This window comes from Lasioglossum baleicum, chromosome 1, assembly GCF_051020765.1.
Source record: "Lasioglossum baleicum chromosome 1, iyLasBale1, whole genome shotgun sequence".
In the NCBI taxonomy this organism is placed as follows: domain Eukaryota; kingdom Metazoa; phylum Arthropoda; class Insecta; order Hymenoptera; family Halictidae; genus Lasioglossum; species Lasioglossum baleicum.
In genome coordinates, this window is record NC_134929.1 from 3,448,414 (window position 1) to 3,471,435 (window position 23,022).

Here is a 23,022-nt window from a genome sequence, read left to right on the forward strand (position 1 = left end):
TTCTAAATATTCAGGAAATATTTATTTCATATTATGAAAAAAATATTTTTTTCTAAACATTAAATGAATCTTTATTTCTAAACATTAAATGAATCTTTATTTCTAAACATTAAATGAATCTTTATTTCATATTACAAGAAAAATATTTGTTTTCAAGCATTAAATGAATCTGTATTTCATATTATGAAAAAAATATTTTTTTCTCATTATAAAATGAATCTTTATTTAATATTGGAAATAGAATATTTTTTTCTAATATACAGAGATAATATTTATTTTATATCATGAAAAAATAGTTTTTCTTATTATAAAATGAATTTTTGTGTAATATTAGGAAGAGAATATATTTTTTTTAATGTACAGAGGAAATATTTTATGTTTATATCACGGAAAAATATTATTATTCCGGAATATATGCTGGAAACATATACACCTTTCATATTACAAAGCAAGTAGTGGTTTCAAATATAAAATAAATCGTCATTGAATATTGGAAGTAAAATTTTTACTTCCAATTTACTTTGAATTCGTGTGTGTCACTTAATCGACATACATTTATATTATAACATCATTAATTAACTATGAGTCTGTTGCTACAAACTTTTTAATCTTACAGTTCAATCACATATTGTGTAAGACGTAAAAGCTACACGATTATTTTTCGTGCAACAACTTTGTCGCATTAATGTTCTTATAATATAAATGTATGTCGATTAAGTGACACACACGAATTCAAATTAAATTAAAAGTTAACATTTTACTTCGCATCATATTTTAGAACAAATATTTTTCCATGATAAACATGAAATATTTCCTACATATATTAAACAAGAATATTCTATTTCTAACATTACATAAAGATTCCTTTTATAACGAGAAAAAATATATTTCATAATATTATAGATATTATCTGCAAATTAATAAAAATATATTTTTCGCGTAATATGAAATAAAGATTCATTTAATATTTAGAAAAAAATATTTTTTTCATAATATGAAATAAATATTTCCTCAGTATTTAAAAAAATATATTTTTTTCATAATATGAAATAAATATTTCCTGAATATTTAAAAATATATATTTTTTCGTAATATGAAATAAAGATTCATTTAATATTTAGAAAAGGGATCGGGAAATAGGGATCGATCCGTATAGCTTCTCTGGAACCTACTCGGGATCTTTCTCGGCTTTGTCTAAACAGAGTCTGGAGATTAGACTCGCGGCGCCAGAAAATATAAACATTTGACTCGAAGTATTTGGCAGAGGCACTGGCCCTGTTGCAGCGGAAATGCATTCATTCATTAGGAAGCTAGCATTCCGATTGAATGGTTGACTGCAGTGCGCGAGCTATATAGAATATACATAGAAGTTGTCACGTCGCTTTCTTAACTTTTCGTACAGATGGTCGAACGATGAATAGCGACACCGAGAATTTACAGGCGAGAGGCCGGGCCACGCTCGGCCACGCGATGCGTGGTCCTCTCGGGACAAAATACGTCCACAGTTTCTTTATTCGATAATCAAACTTGATGAAATTTCGGGCGCCAGACACCCGAAGGTGTCACACGAAAGAATCGTAATCTAAACACGAAAGCGGAACGCGGTTGGACTCGCGAGACTGTGACGTAGCAAACGAAACCTGAATAGCTATCGCGAAGGCGCAGAATTCTACGTCGGGAGAACACGAGACGTTCCCCGCGACGGGAAGGTTTTCACACAAGGAATCGACAACGTTTCGGCTAACAAGATGTTTATTTGACGAAATGACTGAGCTGCTGACGATTCGGCAGCGATTACAAAAGTAGCCGGCGCGTATTATCGCGACTGATGGAAATCGCACGCGCTATGTCTCTCGTACTTTACAAATTCGCGAAGAATTCGGCAGCGATAAGAACTTCGCGACGCGGAAGGCCTCGAAGGCCGTCTTCCGACCGAACTCAGATGGAATTCGCGGTTTCTCTCGGACTTGCGTCGATCGAACAGAATTTACGACCGCGAATCGAACACGCGACGGCTTCACACAGTGGAACGAGCGCAGGTTAACTAGAATTAACGGCGGCAGCGATAGTATCCCGAATCCGCGACTTCGCGTTTAGATCGGCGTCGTACAACCGCCATAAGGCGGCCACCCGGCCCCCCGCTATCCGACCGGATTCGTACCGCGACAACGATATCCTTCACAATACGAAGGATTCGTGATTTGACACCAATAGTGTCACCCAAATATCGTCCGCCTCGTTTGCCGTTGACTCTCGCGACACGAATACCTAACCTCGCCGCGTTACCCGAGCCAACACGAAATTCACGAATAATTAATATCGAAAGCCTGATCGGCGCTTACCACTGGTAATTCGGCAACAGATGAACGGCAGCGAATCTCTATTTCCCTTGGTCTCAGCAGGCGCAAAATACAATAATTCGTAGCAATCGTTCAAAGAGACAACTGTTCGTTAACGATTCCAAAGACGCAGTGATCGTTCACGCGGTAGCTCGGGTACGCGGAAGCAGGGCGTCCCCCACTTTTCGATTCTACTTCCTTCGCGCAACGTCTCGACCTATCACTAATGCGGAATTTCTCGTTGACGAATCCCAGGCGACGGCGTTCGACTTCCGGCGTCTCACGGCATATCCGGTAGCGCTGTCTTCCGATTGGCCGCTTCCCGAGGAGACGATCGGCGTCAGCCAATCCGGTTGCTCTGCTGCTTCTTCCCGGACGAGGCGACGACAGGGCAAAGTAGTTGATCGTCTCAGCAGCGGATTCCCTCGTCGGCGCCTCCAGGTTGACAGTCCTGGGCCTTGACGATCACTCGTTATTTCCTTTCGGAGTCCTACCTTTCGCCGGCCTCGAGGTGCTTATCCTCGAGGTTCGTTGCCTCTGCGTTGAAAGTAGAATTTCCGGATCCCGCCTGGGACCCGGATACGGTCCTGTAAACTTCCGTCGCGCAATTTGGCGCGACATTCAAAACATTAGAATACGCCTTTTTGGGTCTCACTCGTGCCCAGGGAGAGCGCTCGCAGCGGCCCTTATCGCGATGCTTGACCAGAGGGTGGCCCGGTCTTCCGTTAGGGAAGTTCGAGTGGCGTAGGCAATCTTGCCACGTCACCACTCCTCCCCCCCCCCCCTCGGGGAGACCGGGCCATACCGGTGGCAGCCACCAATCAAGCTTTCGCGGGCTGGGTAGCGGACGTTCTCCCTTGACTCGTTCCATCCAATATCACAAAACTACTTGTTCACCTTACCCCAACATGTATTCGCTACCTTACCCCTTTACACCAAATATTTACTGAATGTGGTACACCAATGCGGGCGAGGATCCTTCGACGACCGGTATTTCTTTTAACAGAACGGTTCGCAAAATTTTTCCGCAAATGACCGTTATTCGCAACTATTGGAATGAGTATTGGGTTCCTACAATAATTGGTACTCCTGTTTCTGCAACGATTCTTTAATGTAATCTCTTTGGTAGGTTACTAATACAAAATTAAGTGCTAACATAGGAACTTATTATCTTACCGTCCCTCTCTTGGCAGCGAATGTTAATACAATAATAATACGTTGAGTGTAGGTCTGCCTTCTCGGCAGCGACACACAAAAAAATCTTCATTTTTCTTTCATTCTCTAATATAAATTATTTGGCTAACCCATGGACGGAGGAAATCACCTCGGCAGCGCACTAAACATGACTTTTTGTAGATTAACTAAGTATTCTAAATAAATGAGTAACATTATCGGCATTATATTAACGGCAGCGCATTATCTTTATCGACTTTATTCTTTGTATCCCCAAGGATGATGCGGACCTCCTTCCTTCCATTCTGGGCCGCATTTTGGGCAAGTCTTGATCGTATAGCCTCCTCGGCCACATCGGAAGCAGTATTCCGACGCTGGTGCGTTGCAATACCTGTGGCTATGTCCCCTTTTCCCACATCGCCAACAGCCTCTTTATCTATCGATCAACTCGATTTCCCTTTCTCTTTTAGGCTGTTCCTTTGTTAATCTTGATTCCCTCGTTAGGAGGGGTGGCTCTCCATATCTCGGCAGCGGGGTTAAATTAAATGGTCTTATCGGCGGCGAATGATCTCTGTTGGCTATCCTTTCCTTCCAATGTACTTGTTTATTCGGTGTAGGTGTTTGCTTCGGCCTTCGGGGTATAATAGGGCTTACTATTTGTATGCCTCTAAATGTTTGCATGTTTTGCTCTATCAGCCGCTTCTTCTCTTTTTCTTCTTCTTCCTCCTGTCTTAGTCTTTGTATTCCGTGTCGATGCACGTACTCAAAGTCGTTATCTTCTTTCGCGTTTTTCTCCCCGATTTCCAGCATCCGTCCGGGTGTCCATAATCCTATTAGCTGATTGTCTGTGTCCTCCTCTACGGCAGCGGTTGACGTCATTTGTTTTTCTTCTATGTCTACGGCAGCAATAATTGTGGCCTCCTCCTCGGTTGAGTCTAATTCTTCGTTTACAGTGACCGTGGCCTCCTCCTCGGTTGAGTCCAATTGTACGGCAGCAATAATTGTGGCCTCCTCCTCGGTTGAGTCCAATTCTACGGCAGTAATAATTGTGGCCTCCTCCTCGGTTGAGTCCAATTCTTCGGCAGCGATTACAGTGGTCTCCTCTTCGGTTGCTTGTTGCTCCCCGGCAGCTGGTACAGTGGCTTCCTCTTCGGCTATTTGTTGCTTTACGGCTGCAATCGCGCTTGTTTCTTCCTGATCGTCCTGGATGGATTCGGCAGCGATCACGATTGTTTCTTTCTGATCGTCCTGGATCGATTCGGCAACGATCGTGATTGTTTCTTCCGACTCACTTAGTATATCCTCAGGAATGTCGTCGAGGGTATCGTCTAAAGCTTCTTGTTTGGTCTCTATTGGCTCTTCTAATGAGTAAAACGAAGAGCTCGAGCTGTCTTCTCGTGATACGTACACCTCCTCTTCAGATGAGCAATTGCGTGCTCTTCCCGGGATTACTAAGTAGTTCTGTCTGGTCTGGGTAGCCACAGATCTTGTTGTTGTTCCCTCGAGGTGGTTCCTCAGGAACTGTGTGACCCCTTGGGTATCTTGGGTCTCCTCCAGTTGCTTTAGAGCCTCGTTTAGGATGTTCTGCAGCTCCATTTCCGCTCTCCTCCGGCAGCAAATTGACTTGGCCGCTCCTCCTTACGGCAGCGATATACGATTTTAATTCTGTAGGGGAAAACATGAGCACATTAGTCTTGTGTGCTTGTGGCGTGTGATGGAAGGTACACTTTTATGTCACTTATGTGAACTTTCCCCAAGTCTCGGCCGTCTTCAGTAGCAAGGCAATATACTACTGGGGATATCTTTTTCGTAATTATTACTGGTCCACTGAATTTGGGAACCAGTTTTGCCGCAAAATGTTGAGCTGCTGACGATAGTGCTCGCTGTCGTTTTACCACTTTATCTCCTACCTCAAATTCTTTATCTAAATGTCGCGAATTATAATATTTTGCCTGTGTATTATAGGCACTTTCTAAATTTTCTATCACCCAACTTCGCAAGGTTTGTAGCTGAGCTACCCTACCCTTCCAATGATCGGTCGGTTCTACTAACATCTCTACTGGCGGTTCGTTGTCCGCACGCACGCATCTAAATGGTCGCGGATCTCGCCCGAAGTTTAAAAAGGCTGGGGACGTTTGTAATACCGAATGATAGGCCGTGTTATACGCGAATCTGAACTTCGATAAATTAATATCCCATTCTCTGTGATCCCTCTCTAAGAACGCAACTATCATTGTTTTCAGGATGCGATTTATTCTTTCCACCGGATTTGCCTGCGGATGGTACGGAGGGGTTGTTGTAATATGAATGCCAAACTCTTCGGCGAGCTGATGTAGGCATTTGTTAGCAAACTCAGTGCCGTTATCTGTCAGGAGTACATCGGGTGTACCCCATCGCGAAAATATCAAATTCTCTAGAGCCTCTGCAATTTTTGGTCCTGTTGCACGTCGGAGCGGGGCGCACTCGATCCATTTTGTAAACAGATCTTGCATCACCAGGAGGTACGCATGACCGGATTTGCTTGGCGGAAAAGGACCCATTATATCGGCAGCGACCACTGACCACGGCATGTTAATATGGCGCCGACCCATCAGCCCGGAAGGGAGTGTTTGCTCCACTTTCGTTAGCTGACAGGTTGTGCAGCGTCTTACATATTCTACGGTGGTCCGATACATGCCGGGCCAGTAATACCTAGTCGCTACCCTATGATACGTTTTCTCTATTCCCAAATGTCCTGCTTGTGGACCGTCATGGGCCTCTTGCAAAATCTCGGTCCTGCGCTTCTCCGGGATCACCAATTTCCACTCATTGGTATCTTGACCCAACGTCTCCGCAATGAGTGGGTCTGTCCTCCGATAATATAATTCCCCGCTTCTAATGCACCAGTCTTCAAATTTGTCAGGGTTGCTCTCTATTTCCGCGAACTTCCCTTCGTACCATTTTGGTTTTATTACGGCAGCGACTTCTAATTCTCCTTCGACATCCTCAAAAACACGTGATAGTGCATCCGGCATTCTATTTAGGGCACCTTGCCTATACACGACTTGAAAGTCGTACTCTAAAAGTTGCAAGGCCCATCTCGCTAAACGACCCGATGGGTTCTGTAATTTCCTCAACCACCGCAGGCTATTATGATCTGTTATTACCGTAAATTTATAACCCTCTAGATAAGCTCTAAATTTCTCTACTGACCAGACTATTGCAAGGCACTCCAGCTCTGTAGCTGAGTATTTCCTTTCCGGCAGCGTAAGTGATCTACTTGCGAAGGCAATTACTTTCTCGATTCCCTCGATTTCTTGAGTCAAGACTGCACCTAATCCGACTGTACTTGCATCCGTTTGCAAGGTGAACGGCAGCGAAAAATCCGGGCAAGAAAGAGTTGGGGCGGCAGCGATCATACCCCTTAGGGTTTCGAAGGCGGATTGTTGTCTGTCCTTCCATACCCATTCCCGATTCTTTCGCAAAAGGTTGTTTAAAGGTTCTGCCAGTGTTGCGAATCCCGGAATGAACCGCCTGTACCAGGAGGCCATACCCAAGAATCGCCGCACTTGTTTAATGTTTTTCGGTACTGGATACGTCAGAATAGGTTGGATCTTTTCCGAATCTACCTTCAACCCTTCCTTGCTTACTACGAACCCTAAGTAGCGGACCTCGGTGCGACAGAATTCACATTTGTCCGGGTTTATTATGAGACCGGCAGCCTTTATACGATCTAACACGAGTTTTAGCCATTCCAAATGTTCTTCAAAAGTTTTCGTTACTATTATTATGTCGTCTAAATACGCGAATACGTGGAGCTCCATCTCTGGCCCTATCAACCGATCAAGCAACCGTTGGAAGGTTGCTGGTGCCCCCGTGAGACCGTACGGCATGCGACGAAATTGAAAGAGGCCTTTACCGGGCACTGTGAAAGCTGTGATTTCGCGACTATTCTGTTCGAGTGGAATTTGAAAGTATGCTTGACTCAAATCTAGGGTTGAGATGTACCTTGCCGTTCGCAGTTTGTCTAAGATCTGGGTCATTAACGGCAGCGGATAAGCATCCTTCCTCGAGACTTCGTTGACTTTTCTAAAATCCAAGCAGAATCCATATTTCCCGTTTGGTTTCTTGACCATGACTATTGGACTTGACCAGCCACTATTAGATGGTTCAATTATACCGTCTGCCAACAGGGTATCCACCTCTTTATAAATTGCCTCCTGAACTTTAGGAGATACGGCATAATATCTCTGTTTAATTGGCGGGTGGTCCCCCACGTCTATTTTGTGGCTGATCAAATCGGTCAAGCCTTTCATTTTCTCGAATTCTGGCAACTCGGTCTGGAGGAAGGTTTCCAATTGTTGTTTTTCGCTAACTATCAAAGTCTGTAAGCCGCAACATACGGTGGTTGGGTTTGGGTCGTCGAAGGGAAATTTTTCCTCCGGATTGGACGCAAAATACCAAGTGGCATTGTGAAATTCCGCGACTATTCCAAACAATGCAATCGCATCCGTTCCTAATAAGAGAGGAGTCACGAGATTATGTAACACCCTGGCCGAGATTTCCTGTTCCTTTGTTCCTATTCTTACGCGAAATTGAGCTTTTTCTTGAGCCTTATCAATTGCCCCCGTGGCGAGGAGAAAATAACACGGTTTTTCCGTGTTTTCCACCTTAACGGCAGCGCTATTAAGCTGTTCTATTACTTCCCGACTAATGAACGTAATAGACGAACCCGAGTCTATCAGGGCGTCTACCAGCAGCGAATCAATAGAAGCTTTAATTGTTATCAACGGCGATTTCGATTTTTCCCCGTTTCTTTTCACGCGGGCCGATATTATTTCGGGGTTGGTCTCTCCGGCCTTGTTGAGCGACCCCTCCATCCATTTCCCGAATATCGATTACATCTTCGGCAGGTTTTTACCGTTACTTCCGGTGACCCGCATTGATAGCAGTGCACCCGGGGTTCCTCCCGGCAATCTCGTGATCTATGCCCTATTTTGCGACAATTCCAACATTCCATTTCGGGCTTCATCCCCACGCGTTGTTTGTCGCGTGACGGTGATTTTGGCCCGTCTCCGGTAGCTGGAGTTGTCGTTTGGCGCGATGGTGGGTGTTGTGACCACCTTCCCCTCGTTTCTACGCGGTAGGCATCGTTCCTATTTCGCCCGGCAGCTGAATAATTCGCGCGCGAAGCTGAAAAGTCCCGTTTTGCTATCCCAGCGTGAGTATTTTGGGGTGCGAGATTGCGAGTATCTTGTCCCTTCCCGTCACTTGTGGGCGTAATTGCATTCAAGAATTCGACGTCTCCGGTTTTCCCTCTCCCTTTCAATTTCTGGGAGCTATACCGATTCGGATCGTAAGCAAATGTCGGATGTGCCATCTCGGAGGGTTTCGGATTTCTTTTTAATTTTGCTACGTCGGATTCTTTCTCGGCCTCAATTAAAGCTTCCTCCAAATGATCGAATGACTCTATGGTACTAATAGCTATTGCTTGTCGCAAAATAGGTTTCGCGCCCCAATACGTCCTCCTAATCATTTTCTCCTCTCGCCACGGTGGATCTAATCGCTTGAACATTCCGCGCATGTTGATTTTATATAGTCCCTTAATGGCTCGTTTTCGCCCTGTGCGCGGTCTTTAATATTTCTCAACAGCGTATCAGGGTACTCCGGATCCCCAAAAAATTTTCGAAACGCGGATGTAAAATCGTTCCAAGTTCGGAATTCGGTCTCCCTCACCTCGTACCAGTGGGCTGCGGTGCCTTCAAAACATTCTAACAGGCAGCGAAGCAAATATTCGTCCGGTATGTTGCCATACCGGCGACGTCTTGAGAGTCGCTCCAGAAAGGCTTCCGAGTCCTCTCCGGGCGCTCCTTTAAACTTTATTTGCCATTTTCTAATTATCTCTGAAATCGGGGTGCCCCGACAGTACATTTCCTGGTAACCACGAGGTCGCGGGGGACCTGGAGAACTCCTGGATGTACCCGGCAGCGAAGAACTCCGTGTTGTATTAGGCGGGGGTGGCGCGAGTTTCCCGTTCTTTACCATGGGCACCGTACGCTGAACGTTACGCGGACGTGATCGGCTACTCGTGGCCCCCTCTTCTTCCGAATCCGGCGTGTTCAAATTAACGGGATTTTCGTCGGTATCCCCTTCAAAAAGGGAATGGTATTCCCACTGATCTTCGCTGTTCGGTTTCAACGTAGTATCCATATTTCTTTCAAACTGCGACTCAATTCTTTTCGCTTCTAAGATTGTAAACACGAACCGTTTATTTTAGCCTTTATGGCCCGGACCGGGTGACTCGACCGTACGGCCCCGCTAAGCCTCTCTACCGAACAAAGAAACTCCTATCTCGACCGGGTGACTCTCGAATGACCTGGCTTTCCCCGCAGCAAAACGTTATTGGGAATTTAGCCGTCCCCAGCTTTTGTACAGTCGTAAATTTTCGACCCTCGCAAAACAATAACAAAGAAATCTTTCAAATTTTTAACGATTTTGCCTACCCTATTTCCCGGGTCGCCCTAGGCAACCCTCGGTGTGATAAATCACTCCTTCGTCAAGGCAGCGACTTATTCTTCGCGAAATTACAACAATAAATCAGGGCAGCAAATAATTTTCCGCAAATAGCGACAATAAGCCAAGGCAGCAAATAATATTTTCGCAACCGGCTTCGATAATTCAAGGCAGCGAATAATGTGGGGAGGTAGTTTCAACAAGAAACAGGGTACGACAGCACTAGGACTCAAAGGGTACCTTCCATCACCATTGACAACAACACGATAAATAATATGGTTCCTGGGACCACCCTCCACGCGTAAACGCAGGGCTGGTACCGCAGTCACCGAACACAATGTAAATGATCAGAAATAAATAATAAAAACAAATTTAGCATTCGGCAGCAAAAAAATATTAATGATGAGCAATTGTTGCACAACTTAAAAAGGTGGTATCGAAATTGAGAAGAAAGAGAAAAGAAAAGTCTCAGAAAAAGAAGTAAAAGAGAATAAAAAGGAGAAATCTCAAACTCGATCCGAAAAAAATATGTACAATTCAAAATCAACAAAGTAAATAACTAATAACAAATAATAAGACTAATTTGTACCATTGAATTTGGACTCGAAACAATAAGACTACGAAACAAAAAGAACTAGGAAAATTAAATTAACAAAAGGACGGCAAAACAAGAAACTGCAATAAATTAGTGAATAAATAGAAGCAACAATGATAATAAAACTGACAGAATAAATAGAACAGAGAGAAGAACAACAGAAAAACATAAAATCAATAACAATTCATAAATATCAGATGGCAATAAATAATAACAAGATCAAAAATATCACAAGTGCAACAATTCAAAAAAAAATATTATAAGCCACTGTTCAAAATTTTATATTAGGGGGTTCTCGGTTCAAAAGTTTACTAGAGCCATTCCATTTTATCAAATGTTGAGAACCACAGAAAGAAAAAAAAATTTTCCAATAATAATTCAGTAATGTTTGAAAGGCAGCAATAAAAACGTTTTCAATAATAATTTATTAAAGTAAGAATACTTCCTCGGAATCACTGATCGGCACGACAATTCAATCAATGTCTTTGGAAATACCCTTGAATGGCTCGTATGAAGTATAATAGAATAATAACTTTTCAAAATCAACAATCTTTCTTCGAATTCAGTGATCGGAACGACATTCAATCTCTGTTGTCGGAAAGATTGTTCAGTGGCATACCATAATTAGAACAATCGAAATGGCAATAATACACAATAATCAAAACAATAGTAATGGCAAGAGTACACAATAATCAATTCAATGCTCGTTGGCTCGTAATAGCTAGTGGCTGTCGTAAACAAGTTTTTCAACGCGTGTTCGCCGTCACGGTACCGATCGCGTCCGAAATCTGCTCGAACGGCAGCGATTGAGAAAATAAACTTTCCTTGTGCGAGCCTCGCGTCTTCGACGTATCCCTAATACAAAAGCCCTCACACAGGTTAAATTTACTGTGAGAGGTCTCTGTTCGGGCGCCAAATTTGTCACGTCGCTTTCTTAACTTTTCGTACAGATGGTCGAACGATGAATAGCGACACCGAGAATTTACAGGCGAGAGGCCGGACCACGCTCGGCCGCGCGATGCGTGGTCCTCTCGGGACAAAATACGTCCACAGTTTCTTTATTCGATAATCAAACTTGATGAAATTTCGGGCGCCAGACACCCGAAGGTGTCACACGAAAGAATCGTAATCTAAACACGAAAGCGGAACAGGGTTGGACTCGCGAGACTGTGACGTAGCAAACGAAACCTGAATAACTATCGCGAAGGCGCAGAATTCTACGTCGGGAGAACACGAGACGTTCCCCGCGACGGGAAGGTTTTCACACAAGGAATCGACAACGTTTCGGCTAACAAGATGTTTATTTGACGAAATGACTGAGCTGCTGACGATTCGGCAGCGATTACAAAAGTAGCCGGCGCGTATTATCGCGACTGATGGAAATCGCACGCGCTATGTCTCTCGTACTTTACAAATTCGCGAAGAATTCGGCAGCGATAAGAACTTCGCGACGCGGAAGGCCTCGAAGGCCGTCTTCCGACCGAACTCAGATGGAATTCGCGGTTTCTCTCGGACTTGCGTCGATCGAACAGAATTTACGACCGCGAATCGAACACGCGACGGCTTCACACAGTGGAACGAGCGCAGGTTAACTAGAATTAACGGCGGCAGCGATAGTATCCCGAATCCGCGACTTCGCGTTTAGATCGGCGTCGTACAACCGCCATAAGGCGGCCACCCGGCCCCCCGCTATCCGACCGGATTCGTACCGCGACAACGATATCCTTCACAATACGAAGGATTCGTGATTTGACACCAATAGTGTCACCCAAATATCGTCCGCCTCGTTTGCCGTTGACTCTCGCGACACGAATACCTAACCTCGCCGCGTTACCCGAGCCAACACGAAATTCACGAATAATTAATATCGAAAGCCTGATCGGCGCTTACCACTGGTAATTCGGCAACAGATGAACGGCAGCGAATCTCTATTTCCCTTGGTCTCAGCAGGCGCAAAATACAATAATTCGTAGCAATCGTTCAAAGAGACAACTGTTCGTTAACGATTCCAAAGACGCAGTGATCGTTCACGCGGTAGCTCGGGTACGCGGAAGCAGGGCGTCCCCCACTTTTCGATTCTACTTCCTTCGCGCAACGTCTCGACCTATCACTAATGCGGAATTTCTCGTTGACGAATCCCAGGCGACGGCGTTCGACTTCCGGCGTCTCACGGCATATCCGGTAGCGCTGTCTTCCGATTGGCCGCTTCCCGAGGAGACGATCGGCGTCAGCCAATCCGGTTGCTCTGCTGCTTCTTCCCGGACGAGGCGACGACAGGGCAAAGTAGTTGATCGTCTCAGCAGCGGATTCCCTCGTCGGCGCCTCCAGGTTGACAGTCCTGGGCCTTGACGATCACTCGTTATTTCCTTTCGGGGTCCTGCCTTTCGCCGGCCTCGAGGTGCTTATCCTCGAGGTTCGTTGCCTCTGCGTTGAAAGTAGAATTTCCGGATCCCGCCTGGGACCCGGATACGGTCCTGTAAACTTCCGTCGCGCAATTTGGCGCGACATTCAAAACATTAGAATACGCCTTTTTGGGTCTCACTCGTGCCCAGGGAGAGCGCTCGCAGCGGCCCTTATCGCGATGCTTGACCAGAGGGTGGCCCGGTCTTCCGTTAGGGAAGCTCGAGTGGCGTAGGAAATCTTGCCACGTCACAAAGTGTTTGACAGAAAAACGTAGTCTTCAAATATAAGTATTCATAAAGTTTGTAAAAACTGTGGGCGATTGAAGAATTGATAATTGTTTGTATGTGTATAGTTTACGCAAATTAATATATTATAGTTTGGGTAATAACAAACGAAACGGCCATACGTGTTCTCGACACCTGCATTTCATCGTTTGCAGAAAAGGTAAGTACATTTATGTGTTATGTGTAATAAATAAATATCTATATATATATTTTTATATTTTTTTAATAATTTTTAAATACATGTATATATATTTTTTTATTTTCTGAAGACTTGCAATTAAAATTTTCAAGAATAGTTCTTCATATACCATATTTTAGTTTGCAGTTACACAAATTTCATAATGGCCGAGAAACGACGTTACAAAAAATATAAATTTATAAAAAAACAACAGATAGCTTTCAATCAGTATCAGAGTCTCGACACAGTATATGAAGAATCAAATAGAATAATCATGCCAACTACTAGTTCACAAACAACTAATGATCTCGCTATATCCAATCTGAATCAACTATTTGGTCTTCAAATGTCAAATGATAGGAATGACATAAATTACAGTACAGATGATAAAAAAAATGCAGTGCTATTAAAAATTTGAAGTTGTTTGAAGCGAATAATCATGTATACACATAAGGCTGACGATTAGAGGACAGCCGAACCCCAGGGAAGTCCCGACGCGACGGTGCCTTAACTTGAAAACAATGCGAGCTCCCGTGTGCGAGGATATGGTGGGGAAATTTCACCTGTTCGATCGGCGAGAACCGTTAACGCCGAATACAGATCAACTGTAACCTCCTTAGCGAGTACACGCAATAGTTTCAACCGAGTTACGCGACCGTGCGCATACCAAAAAACGATTTGTAACAGCTATAGTTTAATATCCATTAAACGTGGACTCGAATCGGAGAGACCCGGTTCAAAGACTCAAAAGCAGTGAATCGTTCATTTGGGGAATTCCTCACGATCTAGACTTCGCTTCCTTCAGATTCCTAGCACTCGATCCCGGCATCCTTATCATTATACCATTTGCTCCTACGCGATTGGTGTAACAGAAGTTAATTACTTTTTTAAAAAAATGGTCTGTAGGAAATAAAATTAATCATACTCAACTAACAAGGAGAGCGCAAGGCCTTCGGGTCACCGATTTAGTTGAGATTTCGTATACTTAGAGATTATGATCTCCCTTTCACGAATATATACCATTATAGGGGCCAACACTCAATAATTGTTGAGATATTTATAAACAAAATTTTTTCATAACCAGTACTAAAAATATGCTTTTGTAGAGAAAGTATACAACGAGTAATATCCTGGTGTAGTGGCAACGCACTAGACTTACTACCCGGTGGGCTAGGGTTCGATTCCCGCCCGGGAAAAAATATTTTTTTATTTATTTATATTATCTATTCGCTGTGTAACATTGACTTGTTCATAAGTTAGTAAACATTTATTACAAATCAAAGAACAAAAGTTTTAATAAATTATAAACAAATTAACCGAAATGAATAAAATAGTAAATTACCCTCTCGTGTCTGGAAAGAGAAGAAATAAAGTAAATATAGGAAGAGAAAATATGGTATACGATAAATTTAATAATAATGTACTTATAATTATATATTTTTAATTACAGCAGTGGTACATGTCGTAAAAGCATACGAAATATAATATGCTGAAACAGTTTGCACACCGAATAAGTGCAGTATTATTGCATTGACACTTTGTTCTTTCTACTTCTATCGGAAAACAGATTTGATTCGTGTTTTGAAAAATTTGTCTTTCTGTTGTTAAACCGGCTGCATACCATGCATATTCTAGCATAGGTTGAAAAACTGGTGCACATAATTGTTTGTGTATTAGAGAATGCAATTTAATTGCATTTTCCCTGGTTGCAATTTCTCTTCCTTGATCTATCAAGTATGTGCAATTCTGTATCTTCTTTAGAAAATTTTTTATCTGTCGGTAAAAATAAACATCGCATGGTTGAACCAAAGCTGTACATTTGGGTGGAATAATTTTGATGGTACACGTACAGTCTCCCGTGTCTGTTACAAATAATTCGTCGTATAATTGTACATTTGTTTGGCCTCCCCATGGGTCAACTAATAAAAGAAATTTCTCTTCCATCACAAAAGGTTGCAGCACTGATTTCAAATACGTTGTATATATACCTGTCGTTAATTTTCCAGATTTCGAGCACGATATTATTACATTTTTATAATTAGTCGTTAGTTCGTCTACTTTTTTTAATACATGTGGTCCGAATTTTCCTGAGGTTTCCTGCATACATAGAAATACATGGGGTAGTAATTTTTCGGACATTGTCATGCTATATTGAGCAGTGTATGAATGAGTTGTTTTTGATATGTTCTTTCTGTTCACAATAACTGATTTCTCTCCTTTTATGGTTAGTGTCCTGTCAAATGTTGATTGATATTGGCATCCAGTTTGGTCTGTGTTGATTATATATTTCGTATTAAATTGCGGTGTAAGATGTTTGATAATTTTACGAAAATTTTCAGCAGTTTCTATTATGTCATTTAAACTTCCGATATCTCTAACTGACACGTAATTAGTTATTTTCCTTTGTCGAATTCTATGTTTATATTTAAAATAATGTAATCCACCGAGGGGAAGCTTTAAATTTAAATTCGTCAGATTGATATTGCCTGGCACCTGCTAAAGCCCATTGTTGCAATTGACGGGTAGTGACTTGCTGTAAATTTTGGCGGGCTTCTTTAAACCGATCGTAAGTCCATTGGTTAATAGCATTGTATTTATCAAAAATCGTTCCTCCAGTGATAATTTGTTTCTCCCAACGCAATATATCATCTTTTCTTTTTAAAAATTTGCTGCCGTTCCTCCGTAATGTCTTTAAGCTCCACGAAGGATTCTGACGTGCCAGTGTAACTACTTTGATTTTATTTTTTAAAGGAATATTAAACAAATGGTGCGGTTTTTCTTTCAATCTGTGGTCACGCCACTCTTCTTCCGAAGAATCGACATGCGTGGTTTCGTCGTATACATTCTCACAATCACTGTCGGGCTCATCGATATCAATGAGACATTCCTCTTGCCGTACGTCGTATTCGGTAAGAATGTCAATTATATTTTCAATAATTTTTGTACCGATTGCTATGGCTGCATCGGAAATTGTCGTGGACACTTCATTTGTGATTAAATTGGCATTACGAAGATAGTCTTCCACATATGATAAAGCATCCCTTAATTGTTGCTTTTCATTGGAATTACTATTAATTGCACTATTGCCCGCGACACAAATATTAACCGATGAACTAGGAGCTTGCACATTCATTTTTACTCTTTACTCTGCCTGTGGACGGTTCTTGACTGGCTGAAGAACTCATTCTGATGCAGGCGAGTTACCTTATCAACTCTTACAATAACAAACAGTTCCCTTGGCTATGATTTGAGAAGTTCGACAATTCAAAGAAGGCGCGCATGAAGATTCTGTAGAGGATTAATAGAAAGATCACGCAAGAAACCTATGTATCAAACATTTAAAAAATCATTGCCCAAACTTATGTGAACAAAATAATTGTTCATTAAATCTTTCTCTAACAATAATATACAAACAATTATGTGCACTAATTTTTCAATCTGTGCTGGAACATGCATGGTATGTAGCCGGATTTACAGCAGAAAGATAAATTTTTAAAAACGTCAATCAAATCTGTTTTCCCATAAATGTACAAAGAAGCAGGTGCCAATGCAATAATACTGCACTTATTCGACGTGCAAGCTGTTTCTGCGTATTATGTTTCGCATTCTCTTACGACATGCACCAGTATTATAATTAAAAATATGTAATTGTAAGTACAATATTATTAAATTTATCGTATACCATATTTTCTCTTCCTATATTTACTTTATTTCTTCTCTTTCCAGACACGAGAGGGTAATTTACTATTTTATTCATTTCGGTTAATTTGTTTATAATTTATTAAAACTTTTGTTCTTTGATTTGTAATAAATATTTAATAACTTATGAACAAGTCAATGTTACACAGCGAATAGATAATATAAATAAATAAAAAAATATTTTTTCCCGGGCGGGAATCGAACTCTAGCCCACCGGGTAGTAATTCTAGTGCTTTTTTTTTTTTTTTTTAACATGTTTATTGTTCAAGTAGTTGTACATTCTTAATAATTAAAGGTAACAACAAACATAAAAAGTACCAGTCAGTATCGCTATTATTATCTAAATGCTCGCTCGCGTGCGAGACTCTTAGTTATACATTCTTTGGTTGTTGATGAGAAAGGAACTTAAACTTAGACTAGACATAATAATAAGTATGTATTACTTAACGTTCTATGTGTCAGGCGAGGAGTAATTCTAGTGCTTTGCCACTACACCAGGATATTACTCGTTGTATACTTTCTCTACAAAAGCATATTTTTAGTACTGGTTATGAAAAAACTTTGTTTATAAATATCTCAACAATTATTGAGTGTTGGCCCCTATAATGGTATATATTCGTGAAAGGGAGATCATAATCTTTAAGTATACGAAATCTCAACTAAATCGGTGACCCGAAGGCCTTGCGCTCTCCTTGTAAGTAATTTATTAAAGGGTTTAAAGGACATTTTTCCAGAATACAAAATTCCATGCGATTTCCGCACTCTCTTGAAAACTAAACGATCATCAAATATTGTGTCCGTTTTAAGCAAAAAGGGGAATTTAGCGCAATATACATATTTTGGTATAAAAGCGAATCTATTAAACTTGTTGCAAGCTGAAATTGGTATATTTCTTGAAATCAAAGAAACTTTAACAATTCGTTTAATTTTTAATATCGATGGTGTTCCAGTTACAACGAATTCGAACAACCAGTTTTGACCCATTTTATGCAAACTGGTATTAAACAATTATATCGTGTCTCCTTTTCCAATAGCTTTATATTATGATGATGCAAAACCAAATTCCTTAGCTGACTATTTAAATGATTTCACGAATGAATTAAATGATATTTTAGAACATGGATTATTTTATAATAATATTAATTTTAAAGTATCTATTATATGCTTTACATGTGATGCACCTGCGAGAGCATTTTTAAAAAATATTAAATTACATACAGGTTATAATAGTTGCGAAAGATGCACAGAAACGGGTGCATACTATAAAAAAAGAATTATTTATGAAAACCATAACGCCAGTGCTCGGACACATGAAGATTTTAAAAATTTTCGCGACATCGATCACCATAAAAACAATGAAAGAACACCCTTATTAAATATAAGCACATTAAATATAATAGAACATTTTTCTTTAGATTATATGCATTTATGCTGTTTAGGTGTTATGAAGAAATTACTTCTTAATTGGTGTAAAGTAGAGCTCAGATTACAGCAAAGGAATAAATTATCAAAAAGAATGATTTCTGCAGCAAAATATTTACCGAGTGAATTTAACCGTAAATCACGATCTATATCAGAATTGCCTAGATATAAAGCTACGGAGTTTCGTTTATTTCTCTTGTATTTAGGACCCATTCTTTTAAAGGGAATTCTTCCAAATGCCTTCTATAACCACTTTTTATTACTACATGCAGCTATAAGAATTCTGTTGCACAATAAATTACGTTTAGATGTAGAGTGGCTAAACAAAGCTCGAGAAATGCTAATCCAATTTGTCAGTGATTCTACTGTTTTGTATGGCAGAGAATTTAGTGTATTGTGACGTGGCAGCTTTGCCGACGTCTGTCCGAACCCTTTTAACCGAGACCGGGTCACTCGCGAGCCGATACGAATCGAAGCGAGCGTAGCGATCGATCTCCCTGGAGACAACCGGCCTCCAGCGGCGGAAAATTTATCGCATTTGAATGTCGCGCCGCTGGGCGCGACACGGAGTTTCAGGACCTGCTCCCTTGCAAGGGGAGCCGACACCTATCCGCAGCTGCTAATTGGCGAAAGCCAATTACGGGAAGACGCCCGGCCGACCTATCACGCAACGGCGCGAACGAGGAAGACAACGGGGATTGGACCGAGCTCGGATTTACCAACCCGGAGATGCCGACGAGGAAATGACTTCGTAGGGACGCTCATCTGCCCAACCTTGCCGACTCTCACCCGGGAACAGCCACGAGAGCTCACCTGGAATAGCTCGGGTCCATCCCCTCGCCCTCGCAGCGTTATCGGACGCGGCCCCGAGAAAATGAACAATTGTCGGAGGCCCGGGTCCGAATTCCCTGAATTCGGCCCTGTAGCGAGGAGCCACGCGATAGGTCCGGCCGTCGTAGCAGCGAGGATAGATGAGGAAGTAGTGGGGGACGCCCCGTTTCCGCGTTCCGAGCCGACGCGAAGTGTGTCACTAGGACGTAGGACACAGTGACACGCGCACGTGTTTTGAAACCGCGTTGTTGTAAAGAAGTACTGTGCTACGACCGCCATTGTCGGGCTTGAGCCGTGCCGTTTGGTAAGTACCGGTCATATTGTTGCGAATAAAGTTCTGTGATTGCTCGTGTTGGCTCGGGACGTCTTTCGGAAGGTTCTGTAACCTATTTGCGCGGGCTAAGTGCTTCGGCGCGTCCGGGGTCCGAGACGAGTGTTCTCGCGCCGGCGCCGAAGCAGTGTGTCGTAGCGATCCCGAGTGGTTTTGCGGGACGTACGAATTTCGATTGCGGCCCTTTAGATTCACGATCCTCGGAAGTTCCACGGTGGGACGACGCGACGCGCCCGCTTCGATCTCGCTACGTGTTTGCCGTCCTCGCCTAGTCTCTTCGCACTGCGACGCGTATTCTATCGGGGCTCGGCGGAAATCGTGCCTTTCCAGGCTTGTATCATTCACGCGGAATCCTGTGACCGCCGAGTCCGACGCGAACCGGGAATATTACGCGCGAACGACCGAACACCCGTCGAAATCGATCGAGATCGCGCCGGCGGCCATCTTGTTTGCCACCGGCTCTCGCCGGTGGCCTGTCAACGTTAATTCCCGAGATAATAAACGATCTTTGTCTGCCGTAAATGTCTCGGTTCATTCTTTCCCTGTGAGAAACGTTCCCGTCGCGGGGAATGCCCCGTCCTTCATCCCACGTGTAACCTTGGACCCTTCTACCGCTATCCCAGGTCGCGCAATCCTCGTGTGTTCGGAAAAGTGATCCCTCGGGTTTGAACCCCGATTGTTTTCGTGCGGCACGAGTGCGTGCCTGGCGCCCGTAGGTTCCTTTTCGAGCGCTCGAGGGAGAACAATTTCGAATACGCGAGTGATTGTTTGTCCCGGGAGGACCACGTTTCGCGCGACCGAGCGTGGCCCGGCCGTCAGGCCATAATTTCCCGAGTCCGGCCACCGATTCTGTCGAGAACCGGTGAACGGCGTGACAGTATATAATGTACACAATTTAGTGCACATTACAGACACGATGTCGAAAATTTAAAATATTCTTTGGACGAACTAAGTTGTTTTCCTTTTGAAAACTACTTAGGGAAGCTAATAAGCATGTTACGCAGGTGGAATAAACCACTAGCACAAATAATTAAAAGGTTATCGGAAAATGGAGCACCTACAATTAAAGAAACCAGTCGAAAAATATGTGTAGAACATGATAAAAAGAAAATTCAACTCCCTTATTTTAACATAAAAACTTACGGACTTCGAGACTCTTACGTTTTTGTAAGGAATGATTATGTCCTACAGATCTTAGATATATCAAAAAATGAAATAGTTGGTAGATTATCTACAAACTTGAAAACTTTTCACAAATACCCTATCAAATCGAAATTAATAGGAATATTTAAATTTGATAATTTCACAGATGTAATTTTTTCATGTGCTATAAATGAAATTACACATAAAGCATTTATATATAAATACCGATCATACTTTGTAGCATGTGAATTTCTTCATTTATCTGATTAATTATTAATTGTTATTATTAGTATTAATTAGTATTAGTATTGATTACGTCTTTCTGTTATGTCTAAAGTTTTGACTATGTCTTCAAAAAGAACTGCAATAAAAAAGCGAACTGTGATTGTTTAGGATTAAGCACATAGAAAATGAGGTAGTTTAAGATATCGATGTCGAGCGATACGGCCCTCAGCCGACCCCCCGCGTTACCCGTACCTCGGATTCGCGTCCTGCGAATCCGATGTACACAACGCCCGTGTTTTGGCGATTCCCGGTACCGCCTTCGTGATGCGCGATCACGTGACTCCCGAGAACGACCGTTAATCGCTCGCATTACCCGCTATTTAGACTCGTTCTAACAGCCATCCGATTAACACGTTTTATATCGCGCCCAGTTCTTGGAACTCTATAGACTGCCATTCGGGATACCTGTCTGTCTTAACTCGATTGTGCACCAGTTATAGTATACGCGATTGCAACGTAATAAATCACGGTTTGTTAACAACGTGCGACGTCTCTCTATATCATTTTCCTTCGTCTACTTCTTCCCGCTCACGCTTCCCACATCCTTTCCCAATCCGGACTCCCTTCTGTGTTTGTACCCGATCCTTTCGTCTTCCATACAGTCCACTCCTAAACCTAAATTAGTTCCGGGTTCCCAAACAGTGATTCTGCACAATTCCGATTCCGATTCCGATTCTAAAAGCGATGAAATTCAGCAAACGCAAACAGTAGCACCAAGTAAGTAGAAAGATGATGCTTATGTTAAATCTGATTGTAAACATGAAAGTATCATTCAATGAAATATATAATGGTAAATATAATACTATACATATATGTTAACTAATAAACGTAACAATACGAACATTATATTTTATGTAATTGTACAGATAAAGACATGGATGATGCAACGTCGTTGACTAAAGCACAGTTGGCATTATTAAATCGCCAATATATAGAATTAAAATATGAAATAAAACAAATTTTTAATAAATTGGAAGGAATTGAAAGGCTATTAAATAACATAGCAGTTAATGGAAACAACACGTCTGAAAATATCTTGGGTTGTGGCGAGGAATGGTTGGACCAATTGCCACTGAAATCTGTCGCTGAAGTTACCAATTTTAATACAATAATAGCAGAAAGTTCTGAAAAATTTAATTTACTGGTTTGTATTCACATAAATAAAAAAAAAATAAAATCATAGTGCTGTATTTTTACAATTCATTATTAGGACAATACCATTTTCTAATTTTTATCAAATAAATAATCGTAAATCTTCTTTCAGGTGCAATTACTGTATTTAGTCGGAGGCGATACGAATAACAAAATCATATATAACATGATGAACAAATTAATGTCAAACGAAGCGGCAACCTCTTATTCAGGGCAGGGAAGAAAAAAAAATTACCTTTTATTAATTTAAAACTGTATGATGCTCTAACTGGTAAATATTATCTTATAACTTTTAAGTTTTGTTTAAAAAATATGTAATATGCAACTTACTCTACTTTTTATTTCACAGTAGCAACAAGAAGAAGACAGGCGTCTATTACAGACGTGGAAATAAAAACAATCGTATCTCTATTTTTAGCAACAGCTAAATCTAGGCTAAAAACTTAACTTTTTAAAATAATTATTTAAAACAACATATATATTATAACAAATATACTTTTATACTATATTATTTCATTGTTTTTACCATTTATTATATTATGCTGTATTATTTTGTTATACTATTATATAATTATACTATAATATATAATAACAATATATTTTCCACAATAAAATGTTTTTGTTTATTTATCAAATATATTATATGTGTTTCTCGATGCTTACCTATGATGAAAGTACTTAAGAAAAAACAAATA

The 23,022-nt window shown here is 41.6% G+C and overlaps 1 pseudogene; it reads left to right on the forward strand.

Annotated features, from left to right (window-relative positions):
* Positions 1–23,022, forward strand: part of LOC143210814 (protein lin-54 homolog) — a 35,181-nt pseudogene that overhangs the window by 6,271 nt on the left and 5,888 nt on the right.